Source organism: Mirounga angustirostris, unplaced genomic scaffold, assembly GCF_029215605.1.
Source record: "Mirounga angustirostris isolate CCGP_5_RB_7025 unplaced genomic scaffold, mMirAng1.0.hap1 SCAF_13, whole genome shotgun sequence".
Classification (NCBI taxonomy): Eukaryota; Metazoa; Chordata; class Mammalia; order Carnivora; family Phocidae; genus Mirounga; species Mirounga angustirostris.
In genome coordinates this window covers 94,471,491-94,498,965 of record NW_026991721.1, presented here as the reverse complement: position 1 = coordinate 94,498,965, position 27,475 = coordinate 94,471,491, and the positions used below count along the sequence as shown (strand labels likewise).

General features: G+C 50.2%; 1 long non-coding RNA gene across 2 annotated transcripts in view; it reads left to right on the top strand.

Annotated features, from left to right (window-relative positions):
• Positions 1-27,475, top strand: part of LOC123857729 (uncharacterized) — a 259,889-nt gene that overhangs the window by 160,238 nt on the left and 72,176 nt on the right. Inside the window, exon 6 of one of the 2 annotated variants that reach the window (XR_006793954.3) lies at positions 7,908-11,462. The exons of the other annotated variant lie outside the window; for it this stretch is intronic. This is a non-coding gene — a long non-coding RNA (uncharacterized LOC123857729). Of the gene's footprint in view, positions 1-7,907; positions 11,463-27,475 lie in introns of those variants that run through there. 2 annotated transcript variants of the gene reach the window in all.

Sequence of the window (27,475 nt, the reverse complement as noted above, 5' to 3'; positions counted from 1 at the left end):
CCAAGGCGGTAGTGATCACAGAGGCGTCTAGGAGCAGAGCCCAAAATAACCACAGCTTTCCCTCGAAGCGACTTTCTTATCTGAAAAAAATTCAGGCACATGGGCCCCCTGCTCTACACCACGTGTGCCTCTTTGTTTTAAATTACTTACCAGTCAAATCACTTAACTTTCTCCTGAGAACCTTTGAGTAAATTCGCAGTCCAGGAGGCGGGCCACGTTTGGGGGGTGTCTTCATGTGCTCACCAGAACATTGAGGGACTTAAGAGCCCGAGTTTGGGCAGCGAGGCTTTGAGTGACCTGCGTGCCTCTCTCACCAGCTTGCGGCGCTCACGCGTAGGAGCACTTTTTATTTGGGGTGAGGGGGTCTTCATTAAGGGGCTCTAGTCATTTCCTAGGACGGCCGCGACAAATTACCACACGCTGGGTGTCTTAATACAACAGAAGCAAAATCTCTTACAGAAAAGAGACCAGAGGTCTGAGAGCAAAGTGGTGGCCAAGCCATGCTCCCTCGGAAGGCTCTAGGGCAGGATCTTTGCCTCCCTCCTCCAGCTTCTAGTGGCTCCACGTGTTCCTTGGCTTGTGGCCACAGCACTCCCATCTCTGCATCTGTCTCTACATCACCTTCTCCATTAGTCCAGAAGAGGAGTGACCCAGGCTTGTGGCGATGGAGTGTTTAGGGAAAAGCAGCCCCCCTCCCCACCTTGGAGCCAGATGAGACGAAGGTTTGGCTCTAGGTTTGGAGCGAGGGGGCCCAGGGCGTTTATAGGGCTGTGCCACTCCCGAGAGGGCCTCCCACTGGGGTGGTGACATCAGCTGGGGTCAGTCCCCTTCTGTCTCGGCACTTTGGGCTGAGCTTCGGGGGCAGCTTGGTTCATAAGGAATGTGTCCCCTGCTTCACAAGGCTGTCTCCCCTTCCACAAGCATGGCGGGGGGCAGGGAGCCACCCCTGTGCATCATCTGCTGTGGGCACCAGGGGCTGCAGTGTGAAGAGCCCCAGCCCTGTCTCCCTGGCATCCCGGGGAGGGGCATGGAGTCAGCCTCCAGGCTTCCTTCAAGACACTGGAAAGTGCCATGGAACCTTTGTGCGTGGAGGAGGGACTCCTGGGGAGAAGCTTGAGTATTTGCTCTCTGAGGGGAGACCCCTGCACGTGACTTCCCCCTCACGCTGCCTACATTATCATGCTCTACATTTGAATACCTATTGTCCCGTGAAGAATCCCCGCATCTAAGGTAGCACACTGAGGCCGGCAAAGCCACCGTGACTCAGGGCGCCTCTCAAACTCCCTCTGGGTACTGCCATCAGAGTTCGTTTACAGCGAGGAGACGCCTTGCTTTACAATCTCTCCTCCTAACAGCATTGACCTAAGAGCTGCCCACAGCCTGATGGCTCCCTGTGTGCCAGGCTTGGCTCTGGATGCCTCCCGTTTTTAAAAAAAATCACATCTGGGGGCGCCTGGGTGGCTCAGTTGGTTAAGCGACTGCCTTCGGCTCAGGTCATGATCCTGGAGTCCCGGGATGGAGTCCCGCATCAGGCTCCCTGCTCAGCAGGGGGTCTGCTTCTCTCTCTGACCCTCCTCTCTCTCATTCTCTCTCTCAAATAAATAAATAAAATCTTTAAAAAAAGAGACAGATTTAGGGGTGCCTGGGTGGCTCAGTTGGTTAAGCGACTGCCTTCGGCTCCGGTCGTGATCCTGGAGTCCCGGGATCGAGTTCCACATCAGGCTCCCTGCTCGGCAGGGAATCTGCTTCTTCCTCTGACCCTCTTCCCTCTCATGCTCTCTCTCATTCTCTCTCTCTCTCAAATAAATAAATCAAATCTTCAATAAATAAATAAATAAATAAATAAAATAAAAAATAAAAAAATCACATCTGGTGCATTCAGTGGCCTTCAGCCAAAGCCTTTGAGAATCCACAAAGGCAGCAGCTATTTGTCATTTGAGGATGGGTTTGGGTTTTGGAAATGATGCTGAGGCTCTGCGGGCTGAGGCTAGAGAACCATGTAGCAGGGAGAGTCCTGTAGAGCGAGGAATAAGGGCTCCAGAGGGCCTGGCAGGCTGCCCACCCCATCCTCCACTCTCAGCCCGTGTTCTGCTCTGGGCACCTCTGGTGGCCACGGCAGATGCGGCCACATAGTGCCTGGCTTGGCTCGCTACGCGCTCCGTTTTTCTCTCCCATTCCTTCCTTGTCCTGGTGCGTTTTGTATGGTTCGCAGGGGTTCCCCAGGGGGACTGAGCCTCAGTTACCTTTGGGTTGGCCTTTCTCCTTCCCTGTTTCTCTCTTCCCACTATGGCTTTCCCAGGGATTGCTTCCCCAAAGAAGATACCTGCATGGAAGACTACATTTGGGGGACCCAGGCTGACAGCTGCCCTGTGGGATTTCGTTTGAGGTTTTATGAATGAACTATTACAGCAGAGCCTGACAAGTGAGCCATGGCGGATCCAGTGACATGTCCTTAGGCATTGTCTCATGTGCCATTTTTTTTCCCTGTCTTATTTAAAAAAAACAGGTTTATTGAGATCTAACTCACACAGCATACAACTCACCCATTTGAAGTGTGCAATCCAGTGGTTTTTAGTATATTCACAGAGTTGTGCAAACATCACCACCGTCAATTTTAGAATATTTCCATCACTTTAAAAGGAAACATGGCGCCCATTAGCAGTCACTACCCATTTTCCCCTCAAACCTGCCCCCCACCCCAGGCAACCACAAATCTACTTCCTGTCTCTATAGATTTGCCTATTCTAGAAGTTTCATTTAAAGAGAATCATACAATATGTGGCTTTTTGTGTGTGACTTCTTTCCCTTAGCATAATTTTTTCAAAGTTCATCCAGGTTGTAGCATGGATCAATAATTCATTCCCCCCCCTTTTTTTAAATCCCCATCACTATTTCACCCATCCCCTAGCCTCCTCCCTCCTGATAACCATCAGTTTGTTCTCTATCAAGAGTCTGTTTCTTGGTTTTCTCTTTTTTTTTTTCCTTTGCTCCTTTGTTTTGTTTCTTAAATTCCACATATGAGTGAAATCATATGGCATTTGTCTTTCTCTGACTGACTTATTTCACTTAGCATAATACTCTGTAGCCCCATGTCATAGCCTTTATAATATTGAGGTATGTTCCCTCTAAACCTACTTTGTTGAGGGCTTTTATCATGAATGGTTGTTGAACTTTGTCAAATGCTTTTTCTCCATCTATTAAAATGATCATATGGTTTTTATCCTTTCTCTTATTGATGTGATGTATCACACTGATTGATTTGAGAGCAATTCATTCCCTTTTATGGCTGAATAATAATCCATTGTATGGATATACCACATTTTATTTATACCTTCATCAGTTGACAGACATTTGGGTTGTTTCTATCTTTTGCTATTATGAATAATGCTGCTATGAATATTCATGCACAAGTTTTTGTGTGGATTTGTGTTTTTATTTCTTTAGGGCATATATATATATACCCAGGACTGGAACTGCTAGGTCAGCTCTCTCTTCTTTTAATTTTTAATTTTATTGTTAGATTAGACAGTACATTTCCATATTATTTCACAATTTAAAAGGTACAGAAGAATTCCTGTTCTTTCCTCAGAGGCAACCAATATTTCCCAGTTTAAATGTATTTGGGGGGGACATTTCTAGCATATAGGAACAATTATGAATATGTGTTCTTCCTTTTTTTACACAAATAGTGACATATAATGCACACTGTTCAGCACCTTTCTTTATTCATTTAACATTAATGCTTACAGATTATTCCATATCATTACAAAAAGAACTTTTTTTTTTTAAAGATTTTATTTATTTATTTGAGAGAGAGAGAATGAGAGAGAGCACATGACAGGGAGAAGCAGACTCCCTGCCGAGCAGGGAGCCCGATGCGGGACTCGATCCTGGGACTCCAGGATCATGACCTGAGCTGAAGGCAGCTGCTTAACCAACTGAGCCACCCAGGCGCCCCAAAAAGAACTTTTAAAAAAATTTTTTACTGTTATGTTAATCACCATACATCACATCACCAGTTTTTGATGTAGTGCTCCACGATTCATTGTCTGTGAATAACACCCAGTGCTCCATGCAGAATGTGCCCTCTTTAATACCCATCACCAGGCTAACCCATCCTCCCACCCCCCTCCCTTCTAGAACCCTCCATTTGTTTTTCAGAGTCCATCATCTCTCATGGTTTGTCTCCCCCTCCGATTTCCCCCCTTCATTCTTTCCCTCCTGCTATCTTCTTCTTCTTTTTTTTCTTAACATATATTGCATTATTTGTTTCAGAGGTACAAATCTGTGATTCAACAGTCTTGCACAATTCACAGCGCTCACCATAGCACATACCCTCCCCAATGTCTATCACCCAGTCACCCCATCCCTCCCACCCCACCCCCCACTCTAGCAACTCTCAGTTTGTTTCCTGAGATTAAGAATTCCTCATATCAGTGAGGTCATAGGATACATGTCTTTCTCTGTTTGACTTATTTCGCTCAACATAATACCCTCCAGTTCCATCCACGTCGTTGCAAATGGCAAGATCTCATTCCTTTTGATGGCTGCATAATATTCCATTGTATATATATACCACATCTTCTTTATCCATTCATCTGTCGATGGGACACCTTGGCTCTTTCACAGTTTGGCTATTGTGGACGTTGCTGCTATAAACTTCGGGGTGCACGTACTCCTTCGGATCCCTACATTTGTATCTTTGGGGTAAATACCCAGTAGCGCAATTGCTGGATCGTATGGTAGCTCTATTTTCAACTCAGAAAGAACTTTTTATTCTTTTTATAAATGTGTAGCACTCCCTTGGATGGAAGGAAATAATTTATTTAATTTGAATAATTTATTTCATCAATTTCCTATTAAAAGGCATTTAGTTCTCCCCCAATCATTTGTTATTACAAACAATGCAATGAAAAGCTTTGAAAAAATACCATTTCCCAGGGTACGTGGGTGGCTCAGTCAGTTGGATGTCTGCTTTCGGCTCAGGTCATGATCTCAGGGTCCTGGGATGGAGCCCCAATTTGGGCTCCCTGCTCACCAGAGGGTCTACTTCTCCCTCTCCCTCTGCCCCTCCCCCAGCTCGTGTTCTCTCTCTCTCTCTCAAATAAATAAATAAAATCTTTAAAAAAACACACCATTTCCCTTATGTTGAGCTCATCCATAGGATACATTTCTAAAAGTAGAAGAACCTTATCAAAAGGTATGTGAACTTTAAATCTTGACATCTAATGCCAAATTGCCTTCCATAGAGGTGATACCAATTCACTGCCCATCTGCAAGGTATGAACATGCCTGTTTGCCCACACCTTCACCAATCTGATGGGTGAAAAATGTGTGATTTTAAATTTGCAGGGTTTTTTTTTTTAAGATTTTATTTATTTATTTGACAGAGAGAGACACAGTGAGAGAGGGAACACAAGTAGGGGGAGTGGGAGAGGGAGAAGCTGGCTTCCCGCTGAGCAGGGAGCCTGATGCGGGGCTCGATCCCAGGACTCCAAGATCATGACCTGAGCCGAAGGCAGACGCTTAATGACTGAGCCACCTAGGTGCCCCTTAAATTTGCAGTTTTCTTATTATGAGTGAATGAAAGCATCTTCAATTCTCTTTTCTGTAAAATGTTCATATCTTCTGCCCGTTTTTCTACTGGATGCGGTCGTTTTCTTGATGATTTGTGGATGCTTTTTATTTATCAGAGAAATTAGCTCTTTGTCTATAATATGAATGCCTAAAACTGCTTCCGATGAGCTAAGCCTGTTGCTTTTGTAGATTCCTGTTCATAAATATGCAGGTTTTTCTCCCTGAGAAGGTATTCTATTGCCCACCCCATTGACCAGGGGTAACTGTGCGACTTGCTTTGGCCAATTAAATGTGGGCAGAAGCATGTTTGTCACTCTGGGCTGAAGTTTGAATTGCCAGTGCTCTGCACAATCTCTTTCCTGCTGCCATGGTAATTGGCATCAGCAGATGATGGCTGTGCCTCCAGCCGAGGAACCCAAAGTGAAGGTGGCAGTAACGACCACATGGGAGCAGAGACCCCGGCCAGTCTGCAAGAGAACATATAGCGTGGGCAAGAAAGAGTCCTTTGTTGTTGGATGCTACTAAGACTTTGGCTTTTTTTTTCTTGCTGCAGCATAACTAGCCTCTCTTGACAGATATAGATGATTTTTGTCACCAAGAAAATTTTTTCATTTTGATGAGGTTAAAACAATCAATTCTTTATTTCAAGACTTCTGGGCTTATATCAGAAGATCTTTCCCCAGTTCTGGATCATTATTTCAAAAATTCTCCCACGGTAGGTTGAAAATCCATGATTTCTCTCCCAATTAGCTCTTTGTCTATAGACAAGGAGATCTGAATCAGGCAGATCTGAATGTTGTTTCATCGTTAAAGAAGCAGGGGCCTGGGGTAGTGGCTGAATCAGCCACCATAACCAATGTTGGATTACGTCTGGCTGCTACTAGGAGACTTGACTATGGACATTGACTCCAACTAGGAGCTTGTTCTTTCACACAGAAATCCAGAGTTGGGCGTTCTGGGGCTGCGAGGGCAGTACCAAGGGACATCAGAGACTCAGGCTTCTTACTTACTTCTGTTTTACCCTCCTTAACATGTGGCTTTCTTAGACTTCATGGTCTAAGATGTCTGCAGGAGCTCCAGCCATCAAGTCTGAGTTCCAGGCAGGAAGTAGGAGGAAGAGAGTAGGGTACAGGGGCCTGTATCAATTGTTCATCTCCCTTTGGAGGAACTTTCTTGGAAGTATCACTCAAAAACTTTTGCTTGTTATCTCATTGCTCAGAATTTAGTGATAGGATCATGACTTGTTCCAAAGGGGCAAGAAGTGTTTTACTATGTATATATTTTCAAGGAGTGTTTCACTAAGTCTATTTGCTGGGCAGTCTGGGTGTTGGTGTGATTGAATGGTGCCAGGTGCCCCTGAAATGTGGTGACAAGGTCCTCTGGTAGCCTCAGGGCTTTGGAGGCAGGACCTGCTCCTCAAACAAGAGCTCCCTGGGTGGTGAATGCTGGCAGAAGGCACCACAACCGTCAGCCTGCCCTCCTCGCTTCTTCACCCTTCCCAGGCCGGCTCCGGCTTTGGGGGACTTCCGGGATGTGGCCGCACCTGTGTGAGGGGAGGACCCCTGGGGGTGGGGAGCTGGCCTCGGCTCTGGGAGTCAGAGCTCTGGTGGTCTGTAGCCCGTCCAGCCCCAAACGGCACCGACTGCCTGAGGCTTCCCCTCCCCTGAGCCCATTTCTTTCTCTGTAAACTTGGGTAACGAGAACCACTTCCCAGGGCTGCTGTGATAACAGAATGAAGTCATGTCTAGCAAGGCCTTTGGGGTTGCCGCTGTTGACTTTGGGACAAGAAGAGAAGACTGCCTGAGAGTCCCCCCCCAGCCCCTGCCACCAGGTGGCCGGCCCATGGAGCAGGGATGGCCTGTGTCAACAGAGAAAGGCCCGGAAGAGAAGGGTGTGCCCCTCCCCTGTTCACCTGCTCCCACACTTGCCACTGCTTCCTGACCTTCCTTTGGAATTTCGTCACCAGCTCCACAAAACTGGAGTCACTCACTTGCCATCAGACCCAGCTTCCCTCCCCACTCCAGCCCTGGGGTGGCGTCTCTCAGCCAATGGCCCCTCACTAAACTCATCAGCCCCTTTAATACCTTCATCTACTTCATCCTCCCCTCTGCTAACATCTCTAAACACCTCTCTCTCCCGACCCTTTCTTTCTCCCCACCTCCACCCTCTCCCTGACCTGAGTCCCCTCAGCCTCCTGCTCTTAGTCACTCAGGGCCTTGTATTAGGAGAGGCTAGACTTGGGCCCTGGTAACTAGAGCCTCTCCTCTCAGTGGCCTAATTAGTATATACATGTTTATTTCTTGTTCACAAAAATTTGTATGACTCTCTAGGACAGCTGTCCGCAGGGATCCAAGCCGCTCAGATCTGGCAAAGGCACCATCTTAACTCATGCCACACTTGTCACTGAGGGTGAAGAGAGACCAGGGGATCTGCTCGTCTATGCTTCCGGCGGAGGTGACACTCGGACCTGCAGCCCACTGGCTACAAGGTGCCTGGCTCTGCAGCTGCAGGTGGCTGGGAAATGTGGGGAGCACACATCTGCCGTCAAGTCTCTGTTTCTCGAAGTAACACATGCAGCAGCTGCCTCTGCCAAGAGCCTATGGGAACCTCCTACCAGTTCATGTCCAAGTTCCTGCCAGCCCCGCGATGATTTGGCCCCACCTGATGCTCCCCAGCCCATCACCTGCCACTCCTCAGTGTGAACTCTCTGCTCCAGGTTATCGAGCTAAGTCCTTCCTCCAAGCCCCTGCTCACGCCGCTCTCCTTGTTTATCAGTCTTTTGCTACTTCTTTCCTACATTCTTCAGGGCCCAAGTCAAGGTCAATCTCTTTTGTGAAAAAGCCTCCTCTTGGCTCAGCCCCTAGTGCTCTCCCGTCTCAGAGCTCTTCCTCAGCTTATTTTTAAGCTCTCACTCAGTCCTGAGCATATGTTCCTTCGGTAGCCCGTGTAGATTGCAACCCTTGGAGGTCAAGGGCTGTCTCATCGTCTTTGCCTTCTCAGTAAGTGCTCTCAGTGATTTTAATTCATGAATGGTTATTAAACACCTACTAAATGCCAGACACCAAGCTCAGCGAGGAGGATGCAAAGAACAACGAAACATGATCCCGGAAGGAAAGAAACTAGCATTTTTATGTGCCGGCCGTGTAACATTTAATGATTAAGAGAGCGCTCTGGAGGCACCTGGGTGGCTCAGTCATTAAGCGTCTGCCTTCAGCTCAGGTCATGATCCCAGGGTCCTGGGATCGAGCCCCACATCAGGCTCCCTACTCTGCAGGAAGCCTACTTCTCACTCTCCCACTCCCCCTGCTTGTGTTCTCTCTCTCTCTGTCAAATAAAATCTTAAAAAAAAAAAAAAGAGCGCTCTGGCGTGGGCTTGGGGTCAAATCCTGCCTCTGGTTAAATTAGCTACAAGACCTCAGGCTGTTACTTAACTTCTTTAGCTTGAATTTTCTCACTTCAACAATAATACTGATCACTATTCGCTTCTCAGAAGGACTGCTGTAACAAATTATAGAAGGGTATTCTCTCTACGGCTCTGGACGCCGGCAGTCTGAAATCAAGGTGTTGGCAAGACTGCTCTCTCTGTAAGACTCTAGGGAAGACTTCCTCCCTGGCCTCTTCATAGTTCTGGTGGCGCCCAGCAATCCTTGGTGTCACTTGGCTTGTAGGTGCCTTATTCCAATCTCTGCCTCTGCCTTAATGTGACATTCTTCTCTCTCTCTCTCTCTCTCTGTATGTCTTCTCCTTTTTTTTAACAAAGACATCAGCTGTTGTACTTAAGGCTCGCCCTCATCCACTATGACCTCATCTCAACTCATTACATCCGAAAAACCCTAGTTCCAAATAAGGTCACATTGTAAGATTCTGGGTTGACATATATTTTGGGAGGGGACACATACTCAACCCTCGACACCCACCTCATAAGATTATTGTGAGGATTAAATAAGATGGTGCCTGTAAATCATTTGGCACAATGCCTGGTGCACAGAAAAAACTCCTCAAATGTTACTCATTTTAAGAACAGTATGTTAATCAGGATTATTTTATTTGCAAGTATCAGAAACCCAACTCAGCCCTGGTGTGGCTGGATCTGGGTACTTAAATGAGGCTATTAGGAATCTTGCCCTCTTCATCTCTCGGCTGTCTATGTTGTCTTTATTCTCGGGGCATGATCTCCCAGTGAGGTGGTGAAGACATCCCTTCAGCAGGTCCAGGGCTCCATTTGACTAGCTGATCATCCTCAGTGGAAAAGCAACACTTTTTTTCTCAAGAGCTCCAGCAAAAGTCTCAGGGCTGACTCTCATGAAGCTAGTCTGGACCATGAGCCCATCCTGGAAACAATCTCTGTGGTCAGGGAGATGAATATCCTGAACGGTGTTGGGGGGGTTGGTGAGGGATGGGGTGGAGGGTTAGCCAACGTGGAACCACTTGAACAGCAGGTGAAGGAGGGGTGGTTCGCAGAAGGGAAATCCCAGTGCCGGCCGATCAGATGCTGAGCGGGCAAAAACAGCTCGTGTTCTGTAGATCGTGGCAATGCTGTGTTCCAGCTCCCAGCCCAGTGCCTGGGACCGTGCAGGAGTGCAGTAGGTGCTTACTGAAAGATGGCATGGATGGTGCAAGAAGGAACATGCTAGTCACCAAGTCAATTTGCTCATGTTTTTTCATTAGTTCCCGCAATAGCAGGCAAAGGAGGTATTATTATTTTCAGCTTGCAGTTGTAGAAACTGAGGCTTAAGTGATTGAGGCTTAATTGAGTTTAAGTGATCTGTCCAAGATGACAGAATGAACAAGTGGTGGAGCCAGGATTCAAAGCCAGGTAGGTCTCATTGCAGAGCCTGTGTACCTTCTGTCATACCACACTATCTTTGTCCCCCAGACTCACTGCCAGAGAAGAAAGAGTTTGAAGTCATACTATGGATTTTAGGTGCAACAACAAAATAATGCATTTCCTAGTCACCTTCCCACAATTTACCACTCCAGAAGCTCAAGCCCCCCTGTTCCTTTGTCTGGTCACTTCTTCCAATGTATTGCCCTTTGTTAAAAATGGTATATAAGCCCCTGGACTTAACCATCTCTTTGGGTTTTCACTTCTTTTCTGTGAAGCTCCATGCCTGTAAAAATATTAACATCAATAACATTTGTATGCCTTCGTCTGCTAATCTGCCTTTTGTTAGTTTAATTTGCAGACCCCAGGTACAGAACTGAAAGGGTAGAGGAAAGGTGGTTCATTTCCTACAGTGATATTTAGGCTGTTTCTAGTTTTCAGCTGTTAGGAATAAAGCCACTCTGAATAGTCTTGCCCATGTCCTTTGGTGGACATAAACCAAAGCACTCATTTCTTTTAGATATACACCTCAGAGTGAAATCATTGGGTCATCTGGATATCTTCTATCAAACATTTGTTGCTCTCCGTCTCTTTCCTCTTGGAGTCCCTCAGATTGTGCAGAACCCTTGCCTGCCGCGACCTCGCTAAGCCTAAAGGCAGAGGGTTGGATAAAATGACCTCCTGAGGCCTCTTGGCATTTCCCAGAAGGATTTAGCCATAGGTCTCTGGCCCCAGCTCCCGCCTGTTTGCTCATGAAAACATTTCATGTGATTAGCCAAGTAATGACATCTTAAAACTGTAGAGCTAATATATTACGTAATAAAACACAGGAGCAAATCTCTTTGACACATACTGGTGATTTACTCTGTCAGCCATAAAGATAATTACATTTCAGGTTGATATATAAAAGGCGGCAGGCAGAGCTTATGAAGAATTAGCATGGTTTTATGTCGGACCTCTCCATCCACGCGGACCTGTTCATCATTCCTCTCGCAACCAGCCAGCAAACACTGACTCAGCTGGGCCTGCCCAGCCACTGGCCACTGCTGCTACTAAAAGGACTTGTTGGCAGCACTGAAGGAATTGCTGCAGAGGCTCAGGTTTGGGGTACAAGGCATTCATTTCTACAGGCAGTTCTGTTACATTGCAGGAAAGACTCCAGCCTGGGAGACAGTGCACTTGGTCTCTGAGCCTGTTATGCCTCTTCCAGCCTTAAGCGAGTCACCAAGTCACCACCCCTCTTGGAATCAAAATATGCCCTGGGCAAGATGCTCTCCCCACCTCCTTGGCCTGTTACCCAGGAGAGGCTTATGATGAAAGCTCTGAGCTTTTTAGGACCAAAGCTGAAGTCAAGTCTCTCAGTCTGTTAAGTGTCAATGAACTTCTAAGGACAAGGGGGCAGGGCATTTGTACCCGAGCCTGTCCTGGTGTCACTGACTCCCAGGATTCCCTTCCCCCATGTTCCCTGCTGCCCCAAACTAGGAGGCAGGGGCCCAGAGGGGGACACTCAGGCAGAAGTGTCCAAACTCCCTGTTTGGAAACAGGAAACTGAGGAAGAGAGAGAATGTGTGGCCATCTGTAGTCACAGAGAAAATCGGTGTCAGAGCTGAGACAAAAAGTATGGAGCCAAAAATGGGAAGCTTTTGCTACCATGCCAGGTGAGGGAGCCTGGAATCCCCCGCGGTATCTGCTCCTTTTACCTTGGCACAAACCAGGATTTCAAAGGGAACTCAATCCCGTGCTGCTAGGCTCTGGCTTCCCCATCCCTTCTCTGTTGCTCCAATTGGTGGTAGGTTGTTTAGGGGAAGTTCCAGCTGGATGCAGGGGGATGGACAGAACGAGCTCTAGAGAGCCTGGTGGCAAATCCTTAGGCCCGGGGAAAGGCGGGGGGGGGGGGGGGGGGGGGGGGCGGGAGGTGATTATGGTTGGAGTAGCCATCCGGGTGAGCCCTCAGGAGCTGGATGCTAGGACTCTCATGGTCTCCTGCCCTTCCTCCTCTCCTCTTGATCTTCTGAGGCCCTCACCTTTGGTTTTCCAGTAGAAAATGTCTTCATCTTACCAAACCTGGGTAGAGCGCCTCCTCCTGGTCGGGTGGGGGCATCCTTCAGTGAGCCCCAGGACCTCAGAGTTTGGGAAGCAACACTGCAAATATGTGGTTCATCAGAAACAAAAAACAAAGCAAAACAAAAAAAATCCCACACAAACAAAACCCAAAAAACCCCAACGCTTCCAAGGGGTTGGCAATGCTTCCTCTGAGCCCCGGAGCCCCTCCTCCTTGGCTTAATGCAGGCAAGGCAGGTTTGGGGCACAGTTAGGTGGGGGGACTGGGGGGGGGGTGCGGGGAGGAAGCCTATTAGCAGGCCCAGAAGAACCCCAGAGTCCCTTCCATGTTCTGGAATGTGCAAACTCAAACACACCGCACACCGCTCAGCATCCGGCCCCAGCCCCCGCCGAGTCATTGAGGCAGACGGTGGGCGGTGGTGTGTGTGTGTGTGTGGGGGGGGGTGCTTGTGAGCCCCCGTGCGGCGGCGGGGGTCCCCAGAAAGCCCCAGGCCCCTCCTCCCGCGCCTTGCCTCCTCCCCCCGCAGACGGGCTCGGGCGCGGCCCGCTCGGCCCGGAGTCTGGGCGGCAGTTCGGCGGGCGGCGGAGCGCGGGAGCGCGGGCTTCTTGAGTGACAACGGGGCGGGGGGGACCGCGGGGCGTCCATTTGTTCTCCGGGGCGGAGGAGGCAGATCGACAGCGCCGCTAACGAGCGCGGCGCCACGTCCGCGGGCTTCGGGAGCCGTCCCAGCGGGGAGCCCGGGAGAAGATGAATCGCGTTGAATGACACAGGACATGGCAGATTGGATGTTTAATTTGGGCATCGCTCTAGAACACCCCCACACCCACCTCCTCGGCTCCCACTTAGCATCCTGCCCGAGAGAAAGCCCTGCTCCTCACAAATTGCCTTGTCAGGCGCCGAGAAAAAGCCCAACGTGACTGATGTCTATCTAGGTGGGTCCCTCGAAGTGCGGGGGGGAAAGGGACCGGCGTGACAGCAGAATGCGCCTTCCTCCGAAGACCGGGCGTGGTGCCGGGGCGGAGATCTGAGTCAGACACCGGGAGGGACCGCCCGGCGGGTGGGGGGAAGGGCCGCCAGCTGGCGGTGGGGGTTCGTTTAGGGGTTCGTCGGGGGCAGGAGGAGGGCCCGGCGACCGCTGCTGGGGTCTGGCGGCCTGGCGGCCGGGAGGGCCTGCAGGGCGGGGAGGAGGAGGGCCTGCAGGGCGGGGAGGAGGAGGCTGGCCCTTGGGTCCTCGAGGGCGGGGCGCCCGGGGCGGGGTGCGGAGGCGGGGCGCAGCCTCCAGCCGCCAGCCAGTCTTCCCGAGACTCCTCTCCCCAGCAGTCTGATCACAACCTGTCAGTCCCGCTTCCCCTCCAGCCTCACCTGCCTCCAGATCTTTCCAAACAAGGAAAGGAGCTGCAAACATGGCAATCACCTTACCTGACAGCGGCAGGGAGCTGCCAGGGCCCAGCTAGGGCTGGAGCCGGGCCGGGCCCGGGAGGGGGAGCCGCCGGGGAGGGGAACCGGTCGTGGCAGTCCTCCGGGCCTCTCTAGAGCTCATGCTGCAGCCCCCCCACCCCACCCCCGTGCGCCGATGGTGAGGGTGACCGTGAACACCACTGAGCCAGGCCAGGGCTCAACTTCAGGGACCAGCGTCTGAGAGGCCACCTGCTCAGGCAGCGGTTCTGGAAAGAGCCCTAGAGATTGGGGAGAGGGGTGAGACTAGGACCAGGTATTGGCATTTCTGCGAAGCACTGGTGTGGTGTCACCTGAGCAAGTCCCTTGTCGTCTTCAGTTGTGACACACAGGGGCTGGGGCCTCCTCCATCTAGCCGGTCCTTCTGTGGTTCTGGAGATCCCTTAGGAGGACCCGGCGTGGCATTTAGTCCCTGAGGAAACCACACTTGCTAGGCTGTGGAGGGGCCCTGCCCTCTCTTCTTCGCCCCCATGGCTGCTTGGCACCAACTCCGTGGAGCATTGAGGTGGCTCATGCAGGCTGTGTGGGATGAAGAGGCCTGTGGAACAGACTCCCCGGGCCTGAGTGATCTGGGACTCCTCAGTGTCCCCAGGGGGCTGGAACGAAGAGGCTGATGGAGGGGCATCTGGAGCCTTCCCACCTTCCTTCCCGTCAGCCTTCGGAGTCTTCCTGCACATGCCCAGGATAGCCCAATGGGAGCACCAGATTCCCCAGAACTGTCTGCCCCTCTTATTCCATCAGCTGGCTTTCTGAGGCTGCCCGACTCCCTCTGAGCTCTTGAAAGCCTGGGGACAAATAGAAGAGGGGGTGTTCTCCACATGAATGTGGGTTATTTGCTTCCAATGAAGCCACAGTGTGGATAATTTATCTGTACAAATCGCGACGGATTTTCCATCTGGTCTCACTGAGATTTCCTCTCAAATCAGAAAACATCTACTCTTTAGCTCCTACTCCTCCACCAAGCCCGCCTTCCCGTCTTCGTCTTCCTCCCCTGCTGTGCTGGATGGCTCTCCCCCGTGCCACTCAGGGCCAGCAGGCTGGTCCTAGGATGAGAGAGCTGAGAGCTCGGGGTGGGGGAGGGACTCTGAGAGAGAAGGGCCACTTAAAATGTCCCTTCGGCTTAAAGCATGAGGTAGGTGGGGAAAGTATCCTAATCATATGGAAGCTAGGGCGGGGGAGAATGTCACCAGCTCTTCCTGACACGTCACAAGAAAGATGTTGTGTCCCGGATGCTGAGGCAGCCCCCAGCAAGCCGTGTCAGAGCTCCCCCTCCCATGCCTCACCCTTTTGGGGTCCTCTGCCAGGAAGGGGGGGTGCCTTAAGACCCTCACGTTCTCTGCTCCCTCATTGTGTCTTTAGCAAAGTATCTACAGGAGTCTTTATACCTGCATTAGAAGGTAGGTTACCAGGTGACATCGTATGCAAATTCCTGGGTCATCTTTTCTGAAGGTTTTGTAATCAAGTTAAATAAGACTTTAAAAAATCTAGCTCTGGCCTTTGTTCCCTGGTCAAGTAAGACCAACACTGATGGCACTTGGGGTCTCGGGGGCCCCGAAAGTAGCAGGCAGGAAGTGCGTACTGGGCCATCAGATGAGGTGACCCTTCCGAGACTCTGGTGGTAGAGAAGCTTAAAAGAAGGCAAGTAACGCAAGTGGCCTTTCTCTTTCCCACCCTCTGCTCCAGGTTGGTGGGCTGGACACCAGGGCTAAGCTTCAGCTAAGCCCGGACGGGACTGAGGGTTGGTCCTCTTCTAAATCAGCCATCTGGGGGAGCAGATTACAGAGGCAGGCCTGAGGGAAGGGCTGCAGCCGATGCGAGCAGTGCCCCCCGAATCCCAACACCATCCCTCTGGGGGGGCTGCTGGTTAATGGGTGCCCATGTTTCCTAGCCACTCGCTCTCCCCTGCTATCCCCACCCTTAGCGGTGCTTGGTGGAGGCACATAAATGGGCCTCTGGGTTGGAGTAGGTAAAGGAGGAGCTTCAGCTTGGGGACAGAAGGGAGAGGAGAGGAACTGAAGCTGCCGCTCCTCCCCTCTGCCCAGCCGCTGCACCCCCCTCTGTCCTCAGGTGAATCACGCGGGATGGAACAGAAGCTCGAGAGATGTGCAGTGGGAAGACCCGAGTCCTCTTCCCTTGCTAAGTGTCCCCTAACTTCATTTAGCCTTAGTTTCTTTTTTGTTGTTGTTGTGTTTTAGCCTTTGTTTCTTATCTATAAAGAGGCAGGCCGGGAAGAAAAACACTGGGCTGGAGGATTAAAGGAGCTTCAGCATGGGAAAGGACTCGATGTCTGCAGAGCAATGTGCCGATGTGAATTATTATTGCCATCCCCACTCCTATGTATCAGGAAGGGAGAGCCTGGCCAGGCCGCTTTGTTTCATAGCAGACATGGCTCATCAAGCCACCACCCACCCAGACAGGTACATGGTCCACGGTAAAATGTGAAAGAGCAACCACCACCAAACCCTGGGGGTGTGATGCTTATCCACGCCATCCAACAGGAGGCTCTAGGGCCTAAGCCAGGTGAGGACCCTCTGAGCACTCATGGAGGCTTTCATGGGCTCCTGCAGAAGGGAGGGAGGCTGGAGAAGGGGAAGTTCTCCCCAAAGGACAGGTTAATACGAACTGAGCCACCCCATGCCAACCAACATGGTTAAACATCCCCTGGGTGCCCATCCTGAGCTGAACACGTAGTAGGACCTACAGAAACTCTGAAGGGTTTTACAGACCAGTTGAGATAATAAGGTAGCCCTTCAAACAGGGAAATAATTGGCCACATGGACTGCCATTCCTAAGTGTAGAATGAAGGAAGCTGTTCACCCCCCAGGCCCTCCCTGCAACAATGGCCCTCCTTGGGGAAGTGGAGTCCTCTTCAGCTGGGCAGGGAGCTCGAGAGGCTGGAAGAGGGGGACATGGGGTGCCAGGTAGCATGCAGGCCTGGCTTCTACCTTTCAACATAGTTCTCTGACAGCTGGCTGTCCTACAATTCAAATCAGTTCTGACATGTCGCAGGTCATGGGGCTCCGTCCCACGAGACTGCCTCCACCGCATATGCCTGCTGCAAGTCCTGGGTCCCTGAGCCACCCACACTTCTTCCTGGCCGGCTATTAATTCTGGTGTTCCCATACCGACTCCCACCCCTTTCAGGTTCAACAGTTTTCTAGAATGACTCAGAACTCACTGAAAGCGGTACGCTTATGATTATCGTTTTATTATAAAAGACACAAGTGAATACCTAGATGAACAGGTCAGGTGCAGAAGGACCCCAAGCGCAAGAGCTTCTGCCCCGCAGTGTCAGGGTGTATCTCCCTCCCAGTACAGCTCCGTAGATGTACTTGCCAACCAGGCAGTTCTCTGAGCCTCGTGGTTCAGAGTTTTAATGGAGGTTTCATTACTTAGGCACAATTGATTAGATCATCGGCCACTTGATTGAACTCCAGCTCCAGCCCCTCTCTCCTCCCTGGAGATCAAGGCTTCCAGTTTCCCTGCTCACTTCCCTGCTCACATGCAGTTGGTTTTCCTGAAGACCAGCCCAGCCCTCATTCTGAAACTATCTAGTTCCTCCCTGTGAATCATAGCATTAGCATAAACTCAGGTGTGGTTGAAAGAAGCACGAAAGAGGCAAGTTATGAATAACAAAAGGTACTCCTAGTGTTCAGGAAATTCCAAGGGTTTTTGAAGCTCTGTTCCTAGAACGGGAGGACATAGACCAAATCTTTTTTTTTTTTTTAAATTTGAACACAACCTTCCTACTCATGAAGGGTCCAGAGCCTGGCTGCAATGGAGAGAATCGGGACGGTGGTAGGGCTTGGTGGCTTCACGGAGGAGCAGCTGAAAGAACTGGGGGGTGGGAGGTTGAACAAGGGAAGTAGGAGGAAGACAGGGTCAGAGATAACCTTTAGTTAGCTAGAGGTCTGTCCTGGGGAAGAGGAGGCTCTGCAGGAAGGAATCTGGACCATGAGTGGGAGTAATAGGTAACTAGTTTTTGGTGGGAGCTTCCTGGCAACAGGTGGGCTGTGTTGGGAGGTAGTGAGCTCACAGCGCTGGAGACATTTGAACCAAGATGAATGCAAGTTCCATGTGAGCAGGGACACAGATGTGATCTCTGCTGTATGCCTGGGGCCTGGAGAATTATCAGGCAAAGAGTAAATATTTGGTAAATATTTATTTGTCAAATGTCCATTTGTCAAGGCTAGAGAAACTAGATTAAATAGCAGGAAGGCACAGGCCCAGTGAGAAATCCTTAGAAGCTCCTACCATATCCGGCCATTGTGCTGTTTGCTGTTTTTTTTTTTTTTTTTTTTGAGGCCAAAAAAACAAAAGCAGGGGGGAAAAAAAGGAATCTTAAGCTCACAGTTAGTGGAGAGAAAGACATTTATATCTAGAAAGAAGTTCAATAAAGAACAATGTAGTTCCAGTTAAAGATGGCAAGTTGAAACCATCCATTGGTTTGTATCTTCTCAAACCCCGTGAAAATAGCAATAAAGGGATTTTTATGAAGAACCACGGGCCCATCCAGTCAAAGGTGAAAGGCAGGTGGAAACTTCTAAGTAAAGATAGTGAACTGAACACACCCAATTAATTTTGTTTTTCTTGAAAACCCTACTAAAGGGACCATAAAGGGCTTTTTGAAAAGTCAGAAACCCACGAGGATGGAGAGAATGGGAGGGGTGAAATCAGCAACAGAAGTATGGAAACTAGAAAGCAATGATGAGGGGACCTAGCCGAAGGGAACTGCTGAGGGGGCTGGTGCTGAAAATCCACCCTCTCCCCCATCCCTCCACAGTCTCAGGTGTCACTGGAAGTGGAGCGAGGGAGGGAGCTAAATTAGGAATCTTGGTTGAAAATGGGGAACTTTGATCTCTGGGTCCCCTCCCTGAATTTGTGCAAGTGGATAGTTGCCCTTTCCCCATGCCGGCAGAAAACTGAGGTTTGTTCCCAGAAATGGTGAAATAGAGGGTCTTGGATTGGGAGACCAGGTTGAGGATGGATACCATGCTGAAAAAGGGGAGGGGGTATGCAATGAATTCCTGTATATAGGACACTGAGAACTCTACATCCCCCTTCCTAGAATGTGGGTGGCCAGGACTTTATTCTCTGGAGACTCGAGGCAAGAGACCCGGGAGGTTTTCCCTGGAGAATCCCATCAGCTCAAGAGGGAAGACTTAAAGATACGGACGTCAGGGGTTCCCCAATTAAATAGCCAATCACCTACATGAATCTTACTGTCAGCAAGTCCCATTTACCTACTAAGAACTCCCAATCAGCATTGGGTGCTCTACTCTTATATTGTTGCTGACAACCAAGGAGCATGATTTATATGAGGAGAGTCGCCAACGTGACAGAGGCCAAGACAAACAGAAAGAAGCAACTCAGCAGAAAGATGTACTATGGAGGAAGAGGAAAACAGCAGAAGTTACCATGAGTATCCTACATGAGATAAGTGAAGATAATTACAGGAAATAAGAAATGGATGCTATAAAAAAGGACAAAAAAAGAGTTCTTGTAAATTAAAAATACGATAGCAGAAATGAAAAATTCAACAGACGCAGAAGAAGATAAAGTCTAAAAAGTCTCCCAGAAAATAGAACAAAGAAGACAAAGGTAGAGAAAACAGGAAAGATAAGAAAATTGAAGGGGCACCTGGCTGGCTCCGTCGGTGGAGTTTGCGACTCTTGATCTTGGGGTTGTGGGTTCGAGTCCTGTATTGGGTGCAGAGATGATTTAAAAATAAAATCTCAAAAAAAAAAAAATTGAAGATGTAATTTGGGAGGTCCTTTACGCGAATCAAAGGGTTTCTGGTAAGAGGAAACAGAAAGGAGGAAGTTGGGAACTAACTAGAGCCGCTCCAGGCCTGAAGGATTCAAATTTCCCTAATGAAAAGGCCCACCAAGGGTGCCTGGGTGGCTCAGTCCTTAAGTATCTGCCTTCGGCTCATGTCCTGCATCGGGCTCCCTGCTCAGTGGGGAATCTGCTTCTCCCTCTTCCCCTGCTTGTGTTCCTTCTCTCACTGTGTCTCTCTCTGTCAAATAAATAAAATTAAAAAAAAAAAAAAAAGAAACAAAAGAAAAGGCCCACAAAGTGCCTGATAGTGGAAAAATAGCCACCACCAAGGCACAACGTTGTGAAATTTCAGGACATGGGGAAGAGATTCTATAAACTTCCTGCAAAGGATCAGACCTCAGATGGCATCCTTATAGTCCAAATCATGTACCTAGTGATCTAACAGAAATTACAATATGAACACATAGTCAGGATAGGGAGGGTGAGAAGTGTGAGTGTGTGTGTGTGTGTGTGAGAGAGAGAGAGAGAGAGAAGAGGGAGGAGAACCAGATCCTCATTCTACATAGTGGAAAGTCAATACATACTGCCCCAAATGGAAAAACAAAGAAGTAGCAATATAAGCACATTTTAAAGAGATGTGGAGGTAAATATCCAAAGAATCAGCTAAAAGCAGTGTAAGTGGTTGCCTCTAGGGAGTGGTGCCTTGCCTGAGCGGCCTGTGTGGTGGGGGAACAGAGGATTGCTGTTGTGTTTTGTTTTGTTTTTAACATTAAACCTGGTAGAATTATGTAACTCTTCAAATTATGTACCTTATAACATTGATAAAATCAAACCATTAAAGCTAAAAAAAATTGGGTGCATACATTTTGTTACATTATTATACATTTTTGGTATGTCTGTAATCTTTCATAATAAAAATGTTTCAAAGGGAAAACCCCAGGCCAGGGATTTCTGTGGGTTGGAGCTGCCAGACAAGCCTGTGGGACGGGGTTCCTCCAGCCGAGTATTGAACTTGGAGAAGAGTTCTATAGGTTTGAGGGGGAAAGCAGGAAGACTTTGGGGAGGAGGGGATGGCCAGAGCAAAGGCTCAGGGAGGTCCTGATGCAGGTGTGGTTAGCAGGTTCTTTGCTCTGATTGGGTGAAATGCCCACCTATGTGTCCTTTGCTCACAGGTGAAAAATAAGATGGATTGTTGGGGAGACAAAAAAGCACGCAGAGGGATCTGGACTTTACCTGAGGGGCTGGAGTGACTGGATTTTGCTTTTGGTGTGCCTGAAGAAGGTACACTGTCCCCGTCAAGAGCAGGACAAAGCCGGAGGAGAAGCTGGAGGCAGGGAACATGTCAGTGACTTTTCAGAAAAGCAGTGATAGGGGCGCCTGGGTGGCTCAGTTGGTTAAGCGACTGCCTTCGGCTCAGGTCATGATCCCGGAGTCCCTGGATCGAGTCCCGCATTGGGCTCCCTGCTCGGCAGGGAGTCTGCTTCTCCCCCTGACCCTCCGCCCTCTCATGTGCTCGCTCTCATTCTCCCTCTCACAAATAAATAAATAAAATCTTTAAAAAAAAAAAAAAGAAAAGAAAAGCAGTGATAGGCTTGAGTGATGGCCAGGGGGATGTCCAGAGAGAGACACAGTGAGAGAGGGAACACACAGTGGAGGGGGGTGGGGTGGGGGAAGAAGCTTTGTAAGTTGAAGGAGAAGACCTGGTGATGACTGAAGGGAAGGGATGGAGGGAGGAGCCTGAGGGAGAGACTCTGGGAGTCAAAGGATGGAGTCATGGGGAGAAACAGGAGCGGCCGGAACTGGGAAGTTTTGGCAGTGTGCGTGGCAGAGCGAGGGGCTGACTCCAGGAGGGGCTGCTGTCTTGGCTGTTGCAGTTCTAGAGGAGATCTCCCAGATGATGAGACAAAGCCCAGCATGACAACTGACATGTGTCTGGGGCTTTGCACTCAGAGTCCTTCTCAGACCTGGCCTCATTCAGCATTGCCCGGTGGGGAAGGCAGGCACCGTTCTCATTTCACCAGTGGGGAAACTGAGGCTCCCAAGAGGTTAGATGACTTACTCCATGAGCTCATAATCACAACTCATCTTTTACCCCCCAATTCCGTAGCTTGCCCCAACCCACCCTGGGAGATGATAGAAGTGGCAGTTGCCTCTGAAGGAGGCCTGTGGACGGACAGGCATGGAGGGTCCGGAGGATTGAGTACCCTTGGAGGGGATGCAGGAGAGGCAGAAGAGGAGAAGGAGGGCCTGGTGACAAGAGAAGGAAGTGGCTATACCCCGGGAGGGGAAGCCCAGGCTTCAAGATGATAGCGACAAAACCATAGGCAAAAGAGGTGTCTTGGGCTCCTGCCCCGTGCTAGGTGCTGCGCTCAGCCCCTCACTTGGTCCTGGGCCAGCTCCTTGAAGTAGGGGAATGAAGCCCTCTCCAAGGTCATTTCATCAGTGGGTGATGGAGCGGGGATTTGAATCCAAGCATCTGCCTCTGAGACCTGGAAACCCAACTCTGCCATGTCCAAGGCCCGGGTAGGGGACAGGGGTGGTAGTTTTCTTATTAAAACATCTTTTTAGGGGCGCCTAGGGGCGTCGGTTAAGTATCTGCCTTCGGCTCAGGTCATGATCTCAGGGTCCCGGGATTGAGCCCCGCACTGGGCTCCCTGCTGAGCGGGAAGCCTGCTTCTCCCTCTTCCTCTGCCCCTCCCCCCAGTCCTGCTCTCTCTTTCTCTCTCTCAAATACATAAATAAAATCTTAAAAAAAACCCAAACTCACATCTTTTTACTATTAAAAAGATATATTTCTTTTTTACTGTTTACCCAAAGTAGTGATGATCATCATACAAACAAGGAAAAGTAAACGGTTCTTGAAAGATAATGGAATTTCCCATCCCCTCCTCCATCCCCAGCCTTTTGTGCACTCAGCGTAGTGAGGGCAGGAACCGGACTGCCTGGGACCCCCAGATTAGGAGACTTAAGCTGGAGACCCTGGGCGGGTATCAGAAAGGGTATAAATGGTTGCATTGGTGTACAAAGGTTTGTGTGTCCGTATGTTTTCCTCTGTGGGGACAGCCATCCCTCAGAAGCTGATCAGCGCCCTGGTACTGCCTCGCAGCCTGGCCTGCTTTGGGGTGTGGGGGCTGCCTGGGTAGAGGGGAGAGTGGGTGGGAGAGAATTCATCGAAGCGTGGGCACCCATGCTCGCACGTTTGTGAGTTTCATGGTGTGACTCTGTGTGCAGGCCTTGTTTGTGATTATGAACCGTGTGTCTGTGTGTGTGCAGGTGTGGGTTCGTGCATACACGCATGTGAGTTTGTATGTCGATCAAAGTGTGGGATGTGTGTTTTGTGACTGTGAGTCACTTGTAAGAGAGCAGATTTATATAAACACGTGTGTAACTTATGAGAATGTGTCCGTGGATGGAGGTGTGAGGGGGTGTGTGTGGTTATGAATCCTGTGTGTTGGGCAGGTAGATTTGTGTGTGTGTGTGTGTGATGGTACCTGGGAATGAATGAGTACATGGGTCCAGGTGTGTATGTACGTTCCGTATGTGCTGGGAAGGAGGGACATCAGGGATTTGGGCCATTTTCCATCCCCACCCCCAAGCCGTCAGGTCCTGCTCTCATTTGGGTCTAGAACATCAAGTTAGAGAGAGAGGAGAACATCCTTTCAGCTGCCTGTCACCTGCCCAGGGAACAGTGACAAGAAAATGTGCTTGTTTATATCCAAATACCTTAATAACCATCAATTTCACGTGTGTCAGGGGGAGGGGTGGGGACAGGCAGCATTCAACCCAGATATTAAAGTCAGTGTGCAGGTTAATTCGGGAGCCCCCAGGCCGAAGGCTGCTGGAGCCAAACTCCCAGGGCACCCAGAGATCTTGGAGCATCATGTCCTTTTTCACTCCTTCCTCCCTTACATGCCTTTGCAGAGACTTGGAATAACATTAATTTATCCAAGGCGTGCATGCCATAAGTTACTTTTTTAATTATTATGATCAAAATATTGCTTAAAATTGATGCCAGCTGCATGTGTTTCTGTCGGAGATCATAATTGCAATTGTAAATTGGGGAGCAGCTCAGAGCCGGGAGCTTCCCTGAGTAACGGCCCCGATACCATTATAGAGAGGTGGATAAAAATAAACCGGCAGATCGCGAGGCAAAAATACGCCAGTGCGAGTTAAAAGGATAATTAGCAGAGCAGAAAGGGAAGATGCCAGGCTCCATTTGGAGGCTCCCTGGCTGAGACTGGGTACTGTGTGGGGGTGGTAGGGGTCGGGGATAGGGGTGTGGGGAATGGGGGATAGGGGTAGTGCAGAGCCTGGGATCCAGAGGGAGGGTGGGGGTGGGGAGTGGAGTCTGCAGGGGAGGATGGCGGTGGGAGAGTGAGATTTGGCAGGGAGGAAGGGGTTGGAGGACAGAGAGGCAGGTAGGCGGGGTTCCCTCTCTGGACCCCAGCTTCTCCTGTAAACTGGAGATGCTAAAAACACTTACAGTGGTTCAAACCAGAGGATGCATGGGACAAATTTCCAGAACCCACAGATTCCATATCTCAGTAAAGGGACTGTTATTGATGTGGCTGGAGAGACTGGGTGTTTTTTTTTTTTTTTTTTTTTTTTTTACCTTCTGGGTCAGGAACTGGTTAGGTTGCCTTTAAAAAAGAGGCTGTGGATCTAGGACCAGAAGGCTGCCTGAGAGCCTGATGGTTAGGGGCAAGAGTCTTGGGCTTCTTTCATTCCTTCCTTCATTCGACAATGTTGACTGTGTTCTGGACCCATTCTAGGCATGCGGCAAACGTATAGCAGGGAGCCGCACTGGGATCCCTGCCCTCGTGGCATTCACATTCTAGTTGCCGAGCCCATAAACAAGATAAGTAAACAGTGTGATTTTATAGAAGTAGGTTCTATGGGCCAGTTACTTAACCCAGCACCACACAACCTCTTTGACTTTGCAGCACATGCCATTGTCATCACAGTAGTAGGAGAAGTCACAATAGCTCCCAATTATGTCGCACCTGCCACGCGCCAGACACTGTTATTCTAAGCACTTGCGGGTATAGTAAGCCATTTAATCCTCAGAACGAACCTGCGAGGCAAGGAGAAAACGGTATTTTAAGGCCTGTGGGGTAGACCCACGAAGCTGCCACTCTGGCTGTGCCATCCTTCTGTCCCCACTCCTGCGTCGTCTGTATCGGCTCCATGTCTCTCCGAGCGCGAATTTCCGAATTTCCATAGCTGAAAACGTGCCCAGCACGCGAGGGTTGAGAAACTGCCCGGGAGGTACTCAGCACAGAGCGTGGCTCGGAATCAACTGCATTCAGGTTTTGCTTGCTTTTGTTACGAAGCGGTAAGCCTTGACAGGGGAGTGTCCAGAGACTAGTTGGGAGCAAAGAGAGGGGAGTTCCCACCCATTAACCATTAACCAGGCTCCTTGCAGAGCTGCTGGAGCATGTGAGTCACGTGGCGGTCACTGGGGACGCCTGGCCTGTGAAAGGCCATTTCAAGGGGGCACCGTCTTTTTCCTGGGCTATTATCAAATAAAGAACAAATCAGGCTGAAGTGAGGAGAGACTTTATTCCAAACGACAATTGCAGTAGGAGGAGAGGACCTCAGCATCTCAAGGGTCAGACAGAGAGGACTTTTTTTTTAAATAGAGGAACGTAAACAGGTGAGAAGAACCAGATGAGGGATGGGACAAGCAGGTGGTCTGGATGGGAAGGTTCTTCTCTGAGGTCAGGCAGTTCCTGGGAGAGGTGATTAAAGGGAGGGGTTGTTCCCAAGCGCTGATGCTGACTCAGGCCGTGGGGTTGGGGGGAGGTCAAAGTCCAGGGGAGAGCTGCGGGCCTGAAGTTTGGTCAGGTCAAGTGAACAGGTATTTTGTCCAAATTGGCCAGTGGGGACAAATGGTTTGGCTTAACATTTATGAGGCAAAAAAGCAGCAGTTTGCAGGGGTTGTCTGGCCTTGTCCTAGGTAAACAAGGGGGCATCTTGGAGTCTGATCTAAGTCATATGGGGAAGCATGGTTTTCTGCAGTGAGACTTTTCCTGGAACCCGAAAGGGTGGGGGATTTCTGTAAAATTGCTGTTTTCCAGGAACGTAGAACTCAGTCAAGACACTGTCACTGACCACAGCAGGTCAGGGTGGGTGATTGGAGAGAGGAGACTGGTTGGTCGGCTCCTGATTCCCCTGGTCCCCACTTTGGAAGGGGTCCCAGGTGGGGGACACTTTGGAGGGTGGGTCCTGTCTGGTACCATGGAGACCATGGACAGTTCACAGCCTGCTTGGCCTCCCCATCCTCCCCACCTTTGGCCCAGGTCGACGACAGTGGGGGGCCGGAAACTCGGGGGTCCGGGCCACCTCTGAACCACCCTCCCTGTTTGTCACATGACCTTCCCTGAATAACAGGAAGAGGAGGAGCTCTGTCCCCCTGGGTCTGAGCAGAAGGTGAAGGTGAGAGCCCAGGTCCCACCAAGTCAGTGTACAGCCAGCTCCAGGCCTTTTCCCTCCTGAATCCTTTCCCAGCAGCTGCCCCGAGGGCTGGGAGTCTGCCTTGCGCTTGTCTCTGGTTGCAGGGTGCAGGGAAGCCGAGCTGGCGCCTGGAGCGCAGATGGAGGGGAGCCCCTTTGTCTGCAGCCCCCTGCACTGGGCTGGTTGCCTCTCCCCATGGCCCTCGCGCAGCTTTGGCTGTACCAACTGCGGGCTGTTTTAGGGCGAGATGGAGGCCTCCCTGCAGGGAGAGGGCGGGAGAGGAGCCTCACCCCTGCTCTTTCTCCAGGCTCAGCTCTCCAGCCTGAGCTGGCCCTGTCTCAGCTGCAGCCGCCTCCCCCTTCTAGGCCAGCGCCGTACCAGCCGCCTGTCTTCCTGTCGCTCCCGGTGACTCCCTAATGACTATAATCAGGGTGTGCGCTGAGAAGCAGGGGTGACAGCAAGTGGAGAGTGCATCCCAGCCACCCAGTCCATTAGCGGGCAGCACTGGAGGCAGAGGTCCGGGAGGGGCTGGGTAGGAGCCCCTGTCTCCCTAACCCCTTCTTCCCTTTCCTCTCCCAGCCTCCTGCTCAGAGCTCTGCTCTAATTATAAATGGTTTGACAACGTTAGGCCAGGCCCTGTAATTAAAAATAAAGAGGAAGACAGGCAGCATTGTCTTCTAACGATGCCTTTAATTGGTGGAGTTAATTTTAACGGGGTGCCTTGGAGGAGGGAATTCCAGAGTTGAGGCTCTTGCTGATATCCCTGAAATGCTCACGCAACCCACTTACCCATCTGTCTCCCCATCGGAAGGGAGCTCCACGGGGCAGGGGCTGTGTCTTTCTTTATTCGTTTTTATGCCTAGTGCCTGGCACACAGTAAGCACTTAATAGATATTTGTGGAATGAACAAAGGAGTGAATGGCCTACTGCGAGCAAGACAAGGATCATGAGCTTCTAAGGGTGGGTGTTCCCCCCACCCCCGCCCCCCACCCTTACCTACGTCTCTGCCCAGAATTCTTACTCTTAGAATCATGCCTTTGGGCTAAGACATTGTTCTAGTTGGAGATGGTGACTTGGAACTAAGAGAAAGAAAGCCTCGCAGACCAGCTCAAATGACAGGGGAGTTGTTGAAAGGGCAAGGAGGGGGTGCCTGGGTGACTCAGTTGGTTGAGCATCTGACTCTTGATTTCAGCTCAGTCATGATCTTGGGGTCCTGGGATCAAGTCCCACATTGGGCTCTGTGCGCGTGGAGTCTGCTTGAGATTCTCTCTCTCTCTCTCCCTCTGCCCTCCCCACCCTTTTAAAAAAAAGGGGGGCAA